Source organism: Rousettus aegyptiacus, unplaced genomic scaffold (genome assembly GCF_014176215.1).
Source record: "Rousettus aegyptiacus isolate mRouAeg1 unplaced genomic scaffold, mRouAeg1.p scaffold_m13_p_11, whole genome shotgun sequence".
Lineage (NCBI taxonomy): Eukaryota > Metazoa > Chordata > Mammalia > Chiroptera > Pteropodidae > Rousettus > Rousettus aegyptiacus.
Genome location: NW_023416286.1, coordinates 79048147 through 79069236, shown reverse-complemented (window position 1 = coordinate 79069236; position 21090 = coordinate 79048147). Strand labels below are relative to the sequence as shown.

The 21090-nt window shown below is 31.2% G+C and overlaps 1 pseudogene; it reads right to left on the bottom strand.

The window, feature by feature from the left end:
- Window positions 1–388: 388 nt before the first annotated feature.
- Window positions 389–507, bottom strand: LOC118609566 (annotated as a pseudogene).
- Between the last annotated feature and the right edge of the window lie 20583 nt (window positions 508–21090).

Sequence of the window (21090 nt, the reverse complement as noted above, 5' to 3'; positions counted from 1 at the left end):
GATTGATGCTGATTACACGTTTTCATGCTCTATATTAAAAGAGATGTTTTTAAAAATCATGTCATTACAGTTATTTGATTAATTTTTATATTTTAGATAATATATTAAGTTATACCAGCCATTAGAAGAGGTAGCCTTATCCGTCATGATGCTTCAATGTTTCTAAGTGTTTGAAGTTTCCTCAAGCCTCTTTGCATTTGGCCATGCCTATTCCACTACCTGTATTCTTCTTACTCTGGTTAACAATACAGAAACTTATTTTTTAACAGCCACTTTAAACTATACTTTTTTTTTTTTTTTTTTTGAAGCGAGGCACCCCTTGGTTGACCTCACAGATTGCAAGGACCTTGTCAGCTTACAATCCCTTATTTTTTTTTTTTATTTTTCATGCCAACAGCACCTGGTCTTCCTAGGTGGTCTCCCATCCAAGTACTAACCAGGACCAACCCTGCTTAGCTTCCAAGATCGGATGGGATCAGGCTTGTTCATGGTGCCATGGCCATAGACACAAACTATACTTTTGGAATTCAGTTGGTATATGGAAAAGCGATAAAAATAGATCAATGTGCTCAAGAACAAAAAATATTTAACAATTAAATAAGAAAAATTTAATAAAATCGTAATTTATATAAAAAAGTAAAACTGTTTCATACTGAGTTATGAACAGTTAGATAAAAAGAAAGAAAGGCTCTGGAAGCTTAATTTTTTTGGTATACAGTTTGGAAAAAAGTCAATGAGCATTAGGGTTATCTCTAAAGAAGAAACACGTAGGTAAGAATCAGGATCACTTAAGATGCTAAGCTTGCTCTTCATAAAATAACGACCTATTAATATGAAGCTGTGAATGTTCAGGTGTGATCTGCACACAGAATTTTATACCACAGAGGGGCCTCCACTACCATCTCGAAGAGAAAAGGAGTCAGTATGTAGTACGGATGAAAGTGGAAACAGGAAATGTATACATTATTTCGTACACATTTTTAAATTCAGGCAAAAGTTTTTGAGAGATATGGGGCCCACAGATCTCCACTTGGGATCAGCCAGTATGGTTAAAAGAGCCCATTGCTATATATCCATGTGGCTATACTCAGTCTCCTAATTAGTCAACACTGTGGCACGAGGGAAACATGGAATGGAACGGACTGGAGACTCGCCCTCCCGGTGTCCTGTAGAAATATGTTTCTTGTTGGAGTCACGGGGCTCTCAGAACTTGGACAGCAGAACTGGGCTGGCCCAGGAACAGGACAGAATGAAAAGGGCATCACCTGAAGCTTTTTCCATCCAATTAAAACATATGTTTTATTCTCTGTAGCACCTATGAAGTCAGAGTAAATCCATCACTTGATAAGTCTGTTCAAAAAGTTATTTAAATTCCTTAAAAACACTAGAATAAACAACAGAAACTGAAGTATTTCAAAGTTAGAATCCCTCCATTAAAGTGCAATTTTTTTTTAAAAAAAGTTTCTCAGGTAAGAACTAAATTTATTAAAATCAGATGCTGACTGTGTATTTCTCTTAAAAGCCAAAAGAAAAAGAAAATCATTCTTGTTATATAAAGAAATTGGAAGTTTCTGAAATCTTCATTTATGTGATTTTTAATGCTTGGATAATGGGCATGATAACACGTCGTCAGATCTGTAGCTTCCGGTTATTGCAATTCAGAAAGTTTTTTTCTCTTTATTGCGGAAGTAATAAAAAACATTACACTATGCAGATACATAAAAAGCCTGGGAGCATCAATTCATTTTGTGGAAGGCCAGTAGAGAAGCTCCATCCCACTTCATTTTACATGTGAGGAAACCAAAGCTGAAAGAAGTTCTAACTTCATGTGTTCAAAAGAAAAAACAACAACAACCAGGTGTCATAATCTTTTATACATCAGGCATGCGCCTTTTCTTCCTCTAAGGAAAAAGACTTTTTCCAACTTCTGTCCACTTCCAACTTTATGCTCTAAGGTGGTGTTTTATTCCTGAAGGGAGTTAGGGCTGAAATACAATATTTGTTTAAGGGCGCAATACAGTAGGGACCCTTCGTGACTTTAGAGGTGTTTTAGTGAAAAACATTTAAGAAAATTAAACGTCATGTATATGGTATACATTTTTAATGTCAGTACTTTCCATTACATTAAAAGGATGTACTATATTATCTTGGCACTTCATCACATTCATTCAACTGATAGTGTGAATACAGTTATAATAACCAAAATTGACCATAAAAATCATTCAAAGGCATGTAGAGAAGTGGTTTGTAAATGTAAGGCTCTGTCAGAGGAGACATGCTGGTGGTGGGTAGTGATTATAGCTCATATTCCACCGCTGTCTCTATTGCAGCCTTCTCTCAGAAGTTAAGTGCTCCTTTCCTCTGTCTAGACACATTTAAATAGGAGTTTCAATTGCTCCAAGGTCACTTTCAGACTTCCGCACAAGTTCAATTGAAATCACTTTGTGCATGACAATAAAAATTTTGGAATTCATGTTTATTATTTTTATTTGTAAAAATTAAAATTTATACCTCCTGTTAAGATAATTGAAAGAACAAATTCAACCCTCCTTTTTATGTACTGTTTGTTATATTTTTCTTTTCCATGCCTACTTCTATATTATCATAGCCGATTAATTACAACTGTTTATAGCAGTATCTTGTCTTAGTAAACAGATTAAGGAGAAGGTTAAAAATAATGGAATCTCATTTTATAAATCAGTGTTTATAAAACACAAATGATATCTGAGACTTTATACCTCTCACTTATAAAGCATTAGCTAAATCATAAAGAGGAAAACTTTATAATACTTTATTCAGAATTCTTCTGACTGAACACTTTAATAGATTAAGGGCATTTTTTCAAAAATGTGTATTTTCAAAATGCAATTTTCAATGCCTATTTTATACTGGAGTTAGATTACATATTTGAAAGCTAGTTTATACTCTATTGGTAAATTCAATACAAGAACTTAAAAATCATATGCAGGATACTCAATATGAGAATTTTACTTTAACCTAATAACTTAAGTAATAATCTACATAATAACATTAAAATATAGGGTTTGAATAAAACTGCAAAGACTAGACAAAAATATTTCTAGCATGTGAAGGAAATTATAACTCTTATGTGGTTTTTCTGGGCTAATAATTAAAATTGAGTGACCTTTGGTTTTCTGGCATTTGCATCTGAAAATAAACTACTGATTGTAATGCTTGTTTATGCTGCTTTTATCTCCTTCCTTTAATAAAATTATATATGATTATAATGTCACAATAGGCTCCCCTTATCTATGAGGGATATGTTCCAAGACCCTAACAGATGCCTGAAAATGTGATTAGTATTGATCCTTATATATGCTTTGTTTCCTATACATACATATTTTTTCACCTAAAAGAAGTACTTTATGACCTCTCCTTGGCATATCCAAACTGTCAGCAAAATGACTCTTTCATTTGCAGGCCATTATTAAGTAAAATAAAGGTTACTTGTGCTGTAATAGAGCAACAGCTGATCTGATAGCTGAGGAAACTACTAAGTGACTAAAAGGTAGGGTAGCACGTACAGCGTGGTTACAATGGACAAAAGAATGATTCATGTCCTGACGGCCTGAGACTTCATCACGCTACACAAAATGGCAAGCATTTTAAAATTTATAAATTGTTTATTTCTGGAATATTCAATTTAACATTTTTGGATAGCAGGGTAACTGGAACCACAGAAAGCAAAACCGTGGATAAGGGGGGGACTATCATATTGTCCTGTACAACTTTGACTTCAAAATAGCAGCAGTATACTGGTGAGAATTCTTTCTTATTGCAGATTCTGATCAGTTATTTATAAGCTTAAAACAAACAAAAAAAAATTCCAATTTATTTTTTGGAAGGATTTTATGCTGAAAATAATGCATTTAAGCTATTACTGTTAGACATAAAAAACACATTGATTGCCATGTATAGTTGAAAGTATTCTAATGCTTTCATAGGGCTGGGTGGAGTATTAGCTGAGAGTTTAGAGACCTACATTCCATTCCCATCCCTAGCACTTGTTAATTGTGTCTACTGGATAAACTGCTTCATCTCACACTGGCTGTCAGTTTTCTCATAAACAGAGGAAACTGCACTAAGTGATCTACAATATGTTTTCCATTCTTTCACAAGTTTTCAAATATGTAAGCAAGAATTTAACTCCATTTAGTCGCTGGTAACTGCATAGCCTATTTGTTATGCTGGACTTCAGTAACAATTATTTGTATAGCATTTTGTGTGAAATGTATGAACTATAATTTGAATAAGAACTGATTAAAAAAAAATAATCTCAACACAGACTTTAAAAATTAGTCTTCTTGTATAATTATGAAAGAGAATTTATTATCACTTTAAAGATTTTAAAAATTATAGATGATATTTAAAAAGTTATCACTTCTAATCCAATGACTCAAAATAATCATATTTGGGTATTTTTTCTTGTATTTTTTTTATCACACATTTATTCAACAAATAATTATTGACTATTCCATTAATTCTTTTTTCCTTGTATTCCTTTGAAGTTTTATATTTTATATTTGTTTAAACTTCTTAGTTTGACAACTTCAAAACACATATTATTAACTTTCATTCTTTTCAAGTCAGTTTTTTTTACTTTTTCTTTGTGATTCCTTCTATTGTTGTGAAGCTTGCAAGTTCCCTCCTCATTCATAAACAAAGATTCACATATAAGTAGGCATTCAGTAGATATATTCACTTGTTAATTCTTGTGTTTTTTACTCTTTAGTGTTAAATGTTTAACATTTTCAACAACAAAAATCAATTTTGGTGTCTAGTATAATATTACAAATTAGGTGTATAACATTAAAAATTAGAAGAAAATTTCTTCTAAACCATTTGCTGCCTGATTGATGTTTTCCATATTATCTTTAGTAAATATTTTTATTATATGTTGAATTTCTAAATATATCTGAATCAAGATATGAGATATATATAACTTGATCTTTAACCTCTTTATTCTTTTACTATCTGATTTTAATTGTTGCAACTCTATGGCATTTTGTGATATTTTAAAGCAAACCTGCCCAAACCCTCATTGCACTTATTTATTAAAGTTTATGTTGGAAATTCTACATTGCTAAACATCACCTATGTATTTTTCACATCTTAAACAAAACTTTAGGTTGTTTAGACTCTTGAAAAATCAAGCCAAAATGATAAGATGTATATTAGTAAATACAGTTTTAATAATCAGTCAGTTACATTGTAGTCATATTTTCATAAAAAAGTAAACAGAGATGGAAATATATTGGTATCAGATATAAATGTAAGAGAATATTTGTAGTAACCCCAAAGTCTGACAGCTATAATATGCAGCAAAACATTTGGCATTGCTAATGATTTTTTATATTTTACAAACATTGGACTGACAGTTACCATTAGTGTAATTTTAGAATTTTTTAACTGATAAAAAGGCTATGATATATACTTTTGAAATAATCTGCCAATTTCTTCTATAAAAATTCTAGCCACACCTTACATGCAAAATTATCCATCTACTTTTCACCAGTTCTGAAAATTTTTCTGAGAGAAATGAATGTTGAAATGGCACTATTTGTAATGTAAAATATTTTAATACAGAACAAAATAGTGTACTTCTAAAATTTACAAATCATCAATACAGTCATAAATTATATTAATGTCATATTATATAGTCATAATATTATATTAATCATACACATCTAAAAACATACTTTTGCATAGATTCTCAAAAATAATATTAAAAATATATGCCAAATAACTTTACAGAATAATATTCTGCAATTATCTTATACAGTTCAACTAGAAATTTAGCCCTTATTAAGGATTTTGAAATTAAGCACTAATTATGAGATTAATTATATCTCTGGTAGTTTATAATTCATACAATACTAACACATATTTCAGTTATTTCACTGAGGCATTATTTATTAACAAATATCAGTATTGGTAAAATAAATGAGCTTAATCTACATTAAAGACTGTAAAAAGATATATTCACTATAATCACTCAGTGCTGATTTTAAAATTATTTGAAATTTAATAATACTTATCTTGTTATGACTATTACATAAACATTTGTAATACAATGGATACTGGCCATGGTTTCCTAAAGAATCATATATCCTCCGAAGGAAGAATTATATCACATTAAGAGTTACTTCGTCTCTCTGGAGGTAGAAATACTCTATAGTTCAAAAAACATAAACGATCTGGCTGTTTAAAGAGTAAACCCAATGTGCTCCAAAGGAAGTCCTACCTTTTTTGAAATGGCTGAACTTCTCTGAAATAAGATACGGTAGTTAGTCCAGGAATAGAGAAGCTGAAGTTTCTTTTAAAGATTCTTAAGCATTCTCCTCAAGAGGTTGAATTTTAAAGTAAGTGATGTATTCCTTCTCTACTCACAGCATGACCTCAGAGACAGTTAAACTGCTTTAAAGTTTTTACTTTGTTAAAGAGCCTTAGAAGTTTAAAACAGTCCAACAGGAGGTCTAGAAGTGGGAGGACAAGTAGAATATTTTCAGGGTTGGGCTAACTTTGAAGCAAAATATGAATGGTACTAATAGTGTAATAAAATCTAATATCAAAGGATCTGTCTATAGATCAGTAAGGATTTAGATAAACTTAAAAGGTTTTATTAAGGCAAGTAGTACATTTCATCTGTCACCACCAAATCAAATAATCAGCTACAATAAACTTATCAGTGTTATTTTAATAAATGCAGTGCAGTTTTCACAAAGACAAATAAAATTGGTTACTTAAGACACCAAGTAACTTTACAGAAGCTTACATTTTCCTCTAAAATGGTATTGGGATGTGGCTGTAAAGTTCAGAATATTCTTAAGGTGTTATGCTTTTATAATCAATTTATTAGCTCAAAATTCATCTAGATAAGGTAATATTTACTCCAAGAGACCCAGAATTTTACTTTGTATAAGTCAGTGTTTTGGATGTGTCTGTGAATAGTATTTTTGACTCATCTGTCATGTGCAGTCAGTTGAAGCATTTCTTGCAAAGATTAGCACTGTGAAAATAGAGATGAGGGATTGAATATTGGATAGTAGAATTTGAAGTTAATAACATGAAAAAATGACATAATCAAGTTAGAAAAGCAAGGTAGTTAATTAGTTGAATCAATTCATTTGGTACTTATTTAAAAAGTTAGAGCCCTAGAACATAGTTTATCTGAATTTTCAATCTGCAGCTACAATTAAGCTAAGTTACTATTGCTATTTGTCTTCTATTTGGATCTCTCATTTTTAACTTTTATAATTATGCAATTTCAACACATTTTCTTCATATCTTTCTTGTAATTAAGTAAAATTAAACTTTCAGGTAAGTTTATATAAAAACTGTTAAGATTTTTATCTTTTTAGATAACCGATATATAGACATTAAATGGCAAATTCCAGCACCCCTGTTAAATTCTCTCATTGATTTCCAACAAATTTCCTCAGCCTAATAAAATTATTTTGACTTCTGCATATTTACCTCACAGATATGCATCATTCATCAATTACACAAATGTGTTTTGCTCTTCACTCAAATCATTAAACAAAATACAGACAAGTTACACAACTCGTAATACAATTTGAGACACATCTTCAGTATCTCCCTTCTTCATCTCTTCCTTCTTTCCATTCAACAATTAATTGCAAATGTTTATGAGGATCTAGTTACAGTCTATTCTCACTATTTACCATAATTGTGTGTTATAAAGTCATGGCAGACACTGAATTAGCAAATACTCATTCATTGTCCTTATGGAAAATACAGGATTTGTTTCCTGCAAGCTTCTGGTCACAACACTTCCATTGACCTATCAATACATAACCTGTTTTATGAGTGTCTATGTTTAAAGACATTTTGTTTAATATATATTGTTGATTGAGTAACATTAAATTCACTGACAAATGCACTATTATTAATGCCTGAAGGAAGACTATCTAACAGGCGTTTTCTCCCCAAGTCATATCACAGGCTGCTTGTACTTAGAAACCATAGATAGCATTCACTTTGGGGATATTTAAAACAGAAAACAAAACACCAACAAAAAGCACAAAAATGCACAATGTGGTTTGGTATTAGAGACTATGAAAGGACACTTATTTACAGTATGAGAACTTAACCAAGAAGACAAGTATGACCATGTTGCCACATATGCACATGTCCATGAAAGACCTGAAAACATAGTATTGACTTTGGAGTTACCTATAACTTTTAGCAAGTAGGTGAACTCACAAATACAAAATAAGTAAATAGAGGTGCTCCTGAATATACTGGGTACCATCCTTACTGCTGCGAGACCCTGTCCACACCATCATCGAGCTCTTAATCTTTGAGTATATGGGAAACTCTGTAACAAATGTTTTGTAATGTTTCTTTCACTTTTACACAACTTTTTATTAAGCAAAGAGTATCCTAATCACTTACTTGTTGGGGATATAGCAGGGATCAAAGAATAAGATGTGGCCCCTATTCCCTACAGAGATCCCGGTGTGGGATACAAGCTAGTAAAAATACTACTAGTGTGATGCTCTGCATTGGAAAGCTCAGGATGCAATTGGGATACATGGAAAAATCACCATATGCTAACTGTTCACAGGTTAATAATGATGTCTTGGTGGCCGTGACCTTAAAGCTGAAACTTGAAGAAATACAAATGAAAAATCTCCAAGTAGAAATTGACTGGCACAATAAAATAAATGAAAATATGCATCTAAAGGCTTAGAGGTAAGGGACAGAAATGTAAAGTAGCTTATCACAGCAACTGGCAGTGGGAAGTGACAGAATTTAACAAGTGGGAATTATTGTTAAGTGGAAAAGAAAACAGTAAAGAAGAAACAGTGAAATAAATTTATCTAGATATGTAATCGGAGGCTGGATAAAAGGCATTAATAGGAGTTAATTTAAGGGGTTATTAATTCTTCCTGAGGGCAATGAGAATAATAAGTGAAAGTGCCATGATTGGAATTAATTTTCATAATGATAATTTGGCTTCAGATTCTAGATTCATGGAGGTAGGGTGGGTGGGGAGCAGGTGAAGAGCGAGACAGGACCCTGATCAGTAAAGAGACCTGGAAGATGCTTTTCAGCAATCCTAGTGAGGGATGATGTGATGTGGCCTGAAGAAGAGCAGTGACAGTAAAGATTAAGACCAATGGATTAATTTAAAAGACATGTAAGAGCTGAGTCTATGGGATTTGGTGATTGATTGGATGTGGGTAGTGGTTCTTGTGAAACTTATTCCACTTTGGGCCCAAAGATCTGTGTTTACAAAAATCAACTTTTATGAATAACACCTCCCCCAACCCGCCCCTTCCCCTCCAGACAAAGAGCAACCTTGCTCAATTTATAAAACAGAATGCAAAAAAAATAGAATGTACAACTGTATACGCGTTTAATAATAATTTGAAAACAAACAGAAAATCAGGAAAATTTGGAGCTATAAGAGGGCAATGGAATGTTTAAAGAGGAAGTGTTCTACAGTGTTAAATCATTCTAACACAACAAATGAGCACGTTATTCAAGAATAATATGGTGACTGATAACTTTAGCATACTTTTGTAGACTTGATATAAGTAAAAAATCAAAATACATATTATGCAATGAATAAATTGTAGGGTAGTAAAAATAAGATGTTGAGAAGGAAAGGGAAGAGATTTGATGGTGAAGAAGAATTTAGGAAGAAGGGTATATATTTTAAAATGGAAAAGATTTGAGCATATTTGAATTTGGATGGAAGAAGATGACAAAATTTGTTGAGAAATGCTTCTGAAAAACTGGTAGGTCATGATATCAGCTTTTAAATAATCTTTGCTATTATAAACCAAGAAATAAGCAAAAGGTGGTTTTAAAAAGTATGTTTTATAGCAAGAAGAGGAGAGAGTTGATCTATTGCCTTATTTTTCTCAGTGCTGTCAAAAAGGAGTTCATTAGCAGAGGGAGGAGGCAGACAGAGCAGACAATAGTGTGAGGGTGTAAACAAAATTTACAGAAGCTGTTATTCAGAATGGCAGAGAGAGTCGCCTGAACATATGCGATGGGATTGCTGAGTACTTTGAGAGGATAGTTGATGTTGAAGACCATGAATTAACACGAGAAGTTGTTTTTGAAAATTTATGTGGTATTTCTAGGACAGCCCTTGGCACTATATGATGGGGCCATTCCATAATGTCAATTAAATAAAAAGAGACCTTTGAATTGATGAGGTGGAGGGGCTTTTCACTAACTGTTGTCATAGAAAGCAATAAAACTTAGTTAAATATATTGGTAAAAGAAGAATGCCAATCCTTTGGATGATAACCTAAAAGTATTAATTTGGGTATAAAAGAAAAAAAAGCTGAAAGGGGAAAACTGTAATAAATTAAAAGGCCTTGATGTTTCAATAAGAAAATTACTAGTGGGAATAATTTAAGGTGCAAGTTACATAATAAAAAATGTGTCACAGATGGAGATATTGAATTTTGGAGTTTATACAGTAGTTTTGATTCCTTTATTAAATATTTACCAATTTCCTCTTATATTCTGAGAAATGTTCTAGAAGTCGGAGATATTCTAGTGTAAAAGTTAAAATGCCTACCCTCATGGACCCTATGTTACAAAGAGAGGAATTTGTCACACCTTCATTTGGTGAGTGTACCTCCATATATTTTTCAACATGTAAATGTCCAATTCATATTGCTTTTTTTTTGTAAAAAAGAATTATACCACAAACATTTTTTCCCAGTTTCCTTTTCCTTTTAATTGTCTCTTGTGCATATTTAGATCTAACTTCTCATCTATAGTTTATAGTGTAAAAATAGCATAAAACTCTTGATGGAATGTACACTTCCAATTTCCCAATTTTTCTCTATTATCCTCATTGACTTTGAGTGACTCTATTGGGATAAATAAATAGAAGAGAAAATATTGTATCAAAGTATGGTAAAACTTTTATTTTTAAAATATAGTATCAAATTATCACAGCATGCAAATTTATATACACACTAATAATTTTATGAAAATGCCTCATTTCTTCTATTCTTACCAATACAAGGTCTTCTCTATCTTTATTAACTTTATCAGTGAAAAATATATTATTGTTATAACGTATTTATTGTTTTAATTTTATTTTGATATTTTTAATGAGTTTGAGAAATTACTTTTATAAATGTTTTACATTTTGTATTTTTTTCTGTAAAATTCTTGATTTTTTTCCCATATTTTTATTGGACACCTCTCAGTGATTCATTAGAAATGTCTATATAATTTAATTGTATAGATATATAATGTAATATAATTATATATAATACAGAATATATTTTGTACAAAAATTTTTCCCTTACATATTGGCATTTCAAAACATGTTTTTTTTTGAAATTTTATTTAACCTCTTGTCATGTGTCTCTGGAAAAGCACTATCTTATGAGCAACTCTTATAAGGAGCAGTCTACATGTTTAAAATATTAAACTGTCCCTTATCTTTATATTTATTCAGACGTGACTTTGATAGAATGATTTGCTTATAGAATCAAATCTAAAAGTGTTTCATAAAAAGTGTCATCTGAAATCCTGCCATACAAATGATAAGGACAAAAATAGTCTGGATTATGAAATTTTAATTAAAGGATATGCCTACAAACTTTGTTGAGGGTTAGAAAGAAATCAAATTCTCTAGTAAATATATTTATTACTTTTTAAAAGACAGACTAAGTAGGTATGGTTTGTATTCCCAACATCCTCCAATTATATCATATTCATTTCCATCTGAGTTTCTATGCCTACATGTCATGCATGTGAAATAAGCTGCCAGACTCTGTTATGAGTTAACCATAACAGAGTCTTGAATAACAGAAAAATCGTTGTTTGTATTACCAAAACCAGTGATTATTTCTGGTTATTTGTCGTTTGATAACCATAATTCATAAGGGGAAAAATCTTGTCTGTGTTGTTAATACCATGCCTTCAGTGCCCACACCAGTAGCTAGCAAAAGGCAGACAATCAATGAGTTTGGATGAATAAATTCAACTCCAATTACTCACTTTCAATATTTCCTTAACTGAAACATGTATGTATATAAAACAGCTTATGCCCTAAAATAACACATACAGTTCATTTTAAATAGTAGACTACTAAAAGCAAAGTCCTTAATACCTATGCAACATTTTCTTTAAAGCTGTTTATAGTGCATTTACAAATTCTTTCTGTTCTTTTGGCTACTAAAACATTCCTTAGCTTTCTCCCTTATTTTATTTCTTTTTTTCTTCTATGCAGCTAAACATCATGTTTTTTTATAAGATAGGAAAAGAAAACACGGAATACTGTTTGATTGATAAAAATCTCACATTTGGAAATTGCAACAGGGTTCTAAGTCTGAGAAAAGATTTAAGCTGCCCCATGCCTCATAGACTTAACCACTTTCTCATCCAGTGTAATTTATATCTGCATTTATTGTCTGAATAACTTATGCCAAGACAAGTAACCACGTCCTTATACATACTATGTTTTTCTACCACACAAAGCATAACTCAATAATAATAATAATAACACCATGATAATTTTAATGAAAGAAATATGAAATTATATTTCTACCATATTAATTTTATCGGAGAAATGTTGAAAAGGTTTTAACAAAGTTTCTCCCTCTCAAAATCTCAAAGCAATTGTAAAGAGCTGTGTACCTACATTCTTTGCTTTTTGCATCATTTAGTTGATAGTAATGCAAATATAATTATCTCAGTATTAAATAAGGATAATGGCATAATTAAATAAAATTAATATGTTTAAAATAGATTATCCATTCATTTAAGCTCTACCTTCTAATTTTTTCAAACAAGAAAACACATTTTTTTCCCCTATCACCTTTTGTTAACCAATATATATTGACAAAAAAACAAGAATTTAGTTATCTTTACAAATCAGGTAAAAATTGTTTATCAGGAGCCAATAAACACTCACTCCTTTTCAAGGTTAATGTTTGTATTTCTACTAGCAGTAAAGATCTATCAAGCAAAAACTTAAGTTGAAGGTAAGTAGTATCTACATTACTTGGTATTCAAAAATACTGTATTATTTATTACTCAATTAAGTAGCAATATATACATGTTTGATATAACTATGCATATAATTTAAGAGTAAATTGCCTCTAATCTTAAGGAAAAATTATACTTTCAAGCTGGAAAATTTCTAAGTAAATTTTTCATATTGATAAAATTCAGTGGTTTGGGTTCATCTTTTATATTAGTTTTCCAAGGTAGTCAGAGCTTTGGAATTTCCTGTACTACATTTTATTTTACCTCATTTGAACTGCTAATTAAAGAGTTAATGGACAATGAAATAATCAAAGGTAGATGGTAAATAGAAGAAAAAAGGCAAATATATATAGATTGTTTTTCCTTTATGGAAGGGACAACTTACAGTCAATCCAAACAACTGAACTGATTCATCTTACAGTAGTAAACCTATCTCATTAATTAGAGAAAAAATATTTTTCAAGTAAGATGATGTAGTTTTTTTATAATGTTTTACATAACTTTATATATTTTTAAATTTTAATTAAATGAATGTTTAGATATTGTTAAAGTACAGTATGAAGATTCTGAAAGGTAATAGAAGATAAAGTGGTCAAAGACAGAAAATAATGAAATAGAAAAAAATGTTGAATCAGTGATTACAGACCAATGACTACTGATTATTGGCATAATTTCTCAATAAATTACTTAAACGGAGAGATTTCAAAATGTTAATTATTTGGAACTTGGATAGTTTTCAGACCACAGGTAATACTACAGTGCCTGGCACATAAAAAATACACAATAAATAATTTTTATCTGCCTTATACCTGATACAAAGAAATTTATTCTACATGGCATTGCATTTTATTCCTAATGAGAACTAAAACCTAATTTCGTTTTTTTAAAAGATATAGACTTTAAGTGTACATTCTTCAAGTACCTTATTTACAACACTGTCCTGTTAAACAGCTGCTTAGATAAGACCTAGAGAAAATGCTTATCAAACTTGCAGTTGTAAAATCAATTGTATGTAAAAATCAGACTATTGCAAAGACTATTTATATTTGAGGACAAAGACTGAAATGATATTTAAAAGAAATACAGACAATTTGATATCTATATATAAACTACACATAGTATGCAATATGAAAGAGTAGCACATAATTGATAAAATGAAAAATTTGATAAATATTCAGCATAAACCAGTCATGTAGTACAAATGATATTAAAATAAAGCAAAGTAAAATCTTCAAATCCATTTCAAGAACCTACTTGATATTGGTCCAGCTATGCTTTGTGTTCCTCAGATAATATCTAAAATGTTCTGTCCATTTGGACTTTCTATTTTATGGTATCCTTGACAATGAAGATGTATTTACAGGAAGGTGACAAAATCTTATGATAACTAGCAATCATGTTACAAGGAGAATCAGTGAAGTGGAATATTTTACCACAGGAAAAAATATTTGAAGAAATATGTGTCACATAGAAGCAGCTACATACTTACTCTGGGGCATTTTAGAGGGGCAAAACAGATTAAATACTAAAACTTAGAGGAAGATTTTGTTCAGTCATTATAAGAAGGAATTTTCTAAAACAGTGTTTTACAACAGTGGAGATGACAATTAGGTAAATAAATTCAAGAAGAAACAGCCTGGGAGGTAAAAAGATATTCTCAATTTGGGTAGGAGATAAATTTGATAAATCTTTGAGGGAAACTGTGTTGTTATTAACTCCTTGTGTACAAGTTCATATTTTATATTGTATTAGTATGTAAATATTAAATGTATCATATTATTTTAATCTATATATATTTATAAATTTCATATTTATAATTTAGATGAATGATTCAACTCTAAGGCGTGTTGATGTTTCTAATTTGTAGTATTTTGTGGCATTCTTCTTATTTAAATCAGAAGTGAATTTTTCATTATGTTTGCATATCTCACAACTGAATCCTGTGAAAAACAACAATGCACGTGAGTAGCCCTTCACAACGGCTTTTGAAATTTTTAACTCTCAAGTAGCAATGCAGAGGATAGAAATGTTATTTCTTATTTTCTTCATTTGTAAAGTTTTTCTAACTTGACCCTGAAGTCTACAAACCATTCAACTCATTAGTAAGCTAGAACGCTTTATATATATTAACGATAAACTTTTGTCTATTACTGAATGAAGCTGCTTCAAAATAAGAGAAATAGGATACTTAAATCATGTTTCAGGATAAATATAAAAAAACATTAAGTTGCATTTTAATTTATTTCTTTTATCATTCATTTTTAATTTTTTAGTAAGAGTTACACTGTGAGACATTTTATACAGTGGATAAAATAGAGACTTTTAAACTCAGGCATGTCTGAATTCAAATTGCCTAAAATTGCTGAATTCTGCTTTACTTAAAAAAAATCACTTAACTTTGTATGTCAGTTTCTTCATTCTTAATAGGTGTAACAGCTATCACAGGATTTCAGGTTAACTATAGAGCATATTGAAATAAAGTGCTTAGTACATGCAGCAGGTCTTCAACAGATGTATCACAAACTTCTCTTAATTACTACTAAATTTTTAATTATTTTACTCACAATTATAGAATAATCATCTGTTTTCAAAAACTGTTTTGTCTCATTTTGAGATATTTAAAGACAGAATCAATTAATTAAAGTTATTACCTGCTATCTTAAGAAAATTACCATCTGAAAATGGCAAGTTTTGAAATATTTTAAAAGCTTATATTATTGTAAATTAAAGAAAGGCTTTGGTTATCATTACACTCAGATTTGTGTTATTAATAGAGTTTAAATATTGTTTCTTACTACTATTGTATTTGTATGAATTGAGTAAGTTGTTGAAAATATTTTCAGTGAATTTTTTATTACTTATAATACACCACTGTTAAGGATTCACTTGGGTTTTCCTATATGTCATCCTATTTTAGCATACGTCTGTTTGAAATAATCAAAATCACATTATAGATCAGGGATTTTGGTTGCAAGTGAAAGTTCTAGAAATTTGAAGCACAGTTGATACTATTTGAAGGGAAAAAGCAGCACCAGAATTGATGGGATAAAGGGGAAAACGAGTCTAGAAAATGAATGGGAGAAATAAGGAAGGATAGTGAAGTATAAAATCTAGCTTAGGTCGTGGTAGGATCTTTTGGGCAAGATGCTGCTGGGTGTTCTGTAGCCACTCATTTTGTTCTATAAATGTATCACGTTTTCTTCAATATTTAATTTATAAGCTGTTCTCTTTTTTGTTGTTATGACAAAGCAGACAACTTCTCTCAAAGATTTTATGTGTATTTGTTTACTTCTTTTTAAAGACAATCTCAGAAGGAAAGTACTATATGAGTAAACCTTTAAAGTTACTGCAATAAACTGATTTTTTTCTAGAAAAATTAATTATCAGTAGTGTAAGATGCCACTTTTAAACAATAACATTGTAGAAAATACTTCATTATAGAAAAAAAGTGCTGTTTTATTTTATATTAGTGTTTTATTTTATTTCATATTTCATATTTAACCATTTGTGAAGTCAAAGTCTTTATTTCATAAATACATGTGTTGAGACTGAAAAGCATTAGGACAACATTGAAAATGAAACTAAACTGATTCCTTCTCTCTCAAAGCTTACAGTATAAGGGAAGAAACTCATGAAGCGACTAACAGCTAGTTTGTTAAGAACTGTGAATCTAGAAGATGCTAGTTTGGAAAACATAATGTGAGCAGTAGAGCTGAAGCCCTGAGAGTCACTGATGCTTCCCCGAAGAAGGAGTATCCAGCCTAAGAGTTGAGCAACCACCCAAAGAAAGAAGAGAGTGGGAAAATGGCTGGATGATGGAGAAGCAGGAGCTGTAAACTACGAATTACAAAAGTGTGACCATATGAGAATAAGATATAAGAAACTGAAAGTTATTGAAAAAGTCTACAGACTCTACAGACTAGAAGGTGAAGGGTTGTAGCCCAACATGAGTCTGAAGAAATGAGGATGAGATAAATAATATAAAACTAAAAAAATTAAAATAGTAAACTAAAGGGTTTAAACTTCATTCTGACGGCAATAAAAATTCATTAAATTTATCATTTTTTAAAGTGAAGAAGGCCATTATAAGAATTGTATATCAGAAAGACCATCCTCATTGCATGTCTTCAGATAGAGTTCTATGGAGATGGAGGTAGGAGGTCATGCAATATTCTCAATGGGAGACAATGATTAAAAAAAGAACACACAATGCAATATACATATGACGTATTACTGAACTGTACACTTGAAACCTTTATTACTTCATTAACCAGTCACCACAATAAATTTACTTAAAGAAAAAAAAAAAAAGACTAGACATGGAATAGGGAAATATAAAAAAGTAAATATTTTGAAATTTACTTAACTTGGTGATGGGTTTTGATTGGGAATTGAGTTGGAGAGGAAGAAGGTCAAAGAATCAAATATTATAAACAATTCATTTTGGGGCACCATGCTTTTGAATTTTCTTGTCTGTAGAATATCTAAGAGGATATACAAAATAGGCAGGTAGCATTTTAATTTTTTTATGGACTAAACTGTGTCTCCATAAAATTTATATGTTGAAGCTCTAATTCCCAATGTTACTGTATTGGGAGATAGACTTTATAGAAGGTAACTAAGGTTAATGGGGTCACAAGAATAGGATCCTAATCTGATAGGATTGGCAATTTTATAGTTTATAAGAAGAGGACAAGATACATCCTTCCCCACCCCATGTCTTTCTGTCTGTCTGCCTGCCTGTCTGTCACTCTCTCTCTCTCTCTCTCCACCTCCCTCCTGTCTGTTTCTCCCCATGTAGGCACTGAAGAAAGGCCATGAGAGATAAGAGCACACAGCGGGAAGGCTGCCATCTGCAAGCCCAAGAGTCCTCACCAGAAGCTGACCATACTGGCACCCCGGTCTTGGATGTCCAGACTCCAAAATTAAGAGAAAATAAACTTTTGTGTTTAAGCCACTCAGTCCAAGGTGTTTTGTTATGGCGGCCTGAGGTGATGAATGTAGACTTTATGTCTCAGAAGAGAGAACTGAATGAACAGAGGACAGGCACTGTGGCTGAAACTTGGTAACACTCACACATGCCTAGATACTGTAAACGGGCTTGTAGTCTCTGCTTGTCTTTTCATTTTTCTATTATGCCTGGTCATGGCTATTTTCCTTCCTAGTGAAATTTTAAAGATTTTCCTATCTGTGTATACCAGGTCTATGTACATTAAAGATATCAACCCTAACTACTTACCATACATTCAGTTGCATTTCGTCAATTGTGGTCGATTTTCCATGATTGTTAAGTTGACATTTACAGAGGTGAAGCAATGAAATAGCATTTTGTCAGACTCAAAACTGTGGTACAACTTCTCCCATTTTCTAATATCTCTGTTTCATATGCAAAATGATTCTGCTTTGTGTAAACTTAATTAGACATGTAAAAGCTTTATGAGAGATTAATGTTGGGCTATTTTTTTCATTGCTCTAAAAAACATCTCAGCAGTGGAATAGATGAGGTGTGCTGCTTAGCAACACTCATCCACATATACTATGTTGCTGAGCAGCAAACTTTCAATAAAGTGCTACTTGGAATTGGTATAATTCCTTTCTTCTCTGAGTAGAAAAATGTACTGACCCTGGATCCAGCCTCCACAATAGCTACTTTATGGAATCTAGACAAGGTAGCAAACTAATATTCCCAGTTTCTTTGGCTCCTATATTCAGAAGGCTGTCTCCCCAGATGATTTTTCTTGATCTACCAGAGGCCTGAGGGTGAGTTTGGGAATAAAAAGATTAATCTCTCAAAGAAACTCATATTTTATGGATCTTATCTTGCATGAGGATTATTGGAGCTAAAATATATATGTCTAAAACTAAGATCCAAAGGGAGAAAAGATTACCATAAATTTTGCTGTTCTTATATTTCTTCTGGTACATATATTTCTTCTGGTTATATATAACCTTTCCAAAAGAAATTTCTTACAATGATGAACTATCCAATAATAATGCATTATTTGGCAAAACTAGAGGAGCGAGATGTCAACTGATTTCAATTCGATGGTGTTTGCCTTTACTGGTTTCCTCTCTCAATTTTCATATGTTCATGGTAGTTTCTTGGCCTCATTTGCACTGGAAATGTTACCAAAGAGATCAAGTTCAAACATCGGGATGGAACTCTTATTTCTTCAAAATCCAGTATTAGGCTTTTATTATGTCTATATAGATAAGAACCTATTATAAAAAAAAAAGTGCAAAATATATTAAGAGGGAAGGTGAATGTTTTCTAAATGAGACTAGGAGCCCAAGATAGGTGACTTATAGATTTGATGCTTGATTCCATTTATCCCTTTTTATTTCCATTCAAAGCTTAGTCTCATGAGGATACTTACTTTAAAACTAGTAAAGTAGACAAGAATCACAAAGTTGATTTAATAACTAAGAAAAGCTTTAAAGAATGTTCCCACTATACGAGGTACAAAGAGCAGTCAAAGTCACAGAAACAGAAAGCAGAATGGTGGTTGCCAGGGGTGAGGCGAGCGGGGACTGGGGAGTTATGGTTTAACGGGTGTGAAGCTTCAGTGTTGGAAGATGGAAAAAGTTCCGGATGTGGATTGTGGCAATGGTTGTACAACAAGGTGAATATACTTAATGTCACTGAGCTGTACATTTAAAAATGGTTAAAAGGTGCATTTTATGTTATATTTTACCACAATAAAAAAATTAAAAGGATAAACTACACGTAAAAACTGTATATGTAATTAAATCAAATTAACATATATTAAGATTATTGTTTATTATAAAAAAGTAGAAAGTATCTTTAATTAATATTATTTAAAATAATTTAAAATTATATTACTAATAAAATAATCTTATGAATTAAAAACATTTTTATATTCATTTTTTAGATGAAGCAACAAAGTCAAATATAGGTAAAGCCACTTGCCCCAGATCATAGGGTGAGGAAATGACAGTGCCCAGAGACTAACTATGGAACTTTATTTTAACTACTAAGGCACACTGCTCTCATCTAGCTAATTTCTTTCTATTAAGAGGTTATGATGTGCTTTATGTGTATTATTTATTCAGGAAAAGACCTGGTTGCTAACAACAATACCTGTTATATAAATATCTTAACCCATTAATCCTCATAGCAACCTTTTGAGAATTAAATAACAATACACATACTACAATATTAGCTGGGTTTCTGACATACAGTAGACACTAAATATATACTGTTATCAATTCGATCTTTAGTTGTGTAGTCTAGTGTCAGTTCTACCAAATATTATATTGGTCACTTTCTAATATCGTTGTCAATGATTCAGAAATATGTATTATTTTAATCTTATGAATATTAATTTATTTTGGTAAATCTTTTTGTTATTAATTTATCTTTCATCCTTCTTATTCTTCAAGGTTTTGTTTCCAGTGATATCTAGGGTAGATATAATCTGTCCCAATAATTTTTATTGTAAATTTCATTAATATAATAATTGTCTAATTCATTGACAACATTTTCATGCATCAGAACAAATAGTTGGAGACGATTCTTTGAGTAGCAAAGTTAAAAGTCTAATAATACATCTATAGGCAATGTATATTACATTTAAATTGTAGAATTTTAGGTAGAACTGAAATACTAAGCAGCATGGTTGTTCTCTTGCTATTTGTAATTTATGTTATAAAGATAAAAGGTTTGTCCTATTTAGGACACAATCAAGTTTAAGTCAAGGTTAGTAAAAATTGTATACATTCACTAGCATGCTAACATAATGATTTATGTGTCTGCTTTAGATATGATCTGCTTTAGGGTAGTTTTCCTTTTAACAAGCTAACTTTTTGGTTTGCAGTAGAAACTATCAGGCTCATTTACTCTTATTCTTAAGAGAATGAAACAAAAACAAAATGAAATAGCAGTCCTAACAAGTACAGGCATTTCAGTGATATCACCATATATATGTTCTTTGGGGGAAAAAAAAAAACTAACAGTCTTCTAGTTTGCACATTAAAAACAACAAATTGATGGCTGCCAGAGGGGAAGGGGTAAAGGGATGGGTGAAGAAGTAAAGGGGAATGTAGTCA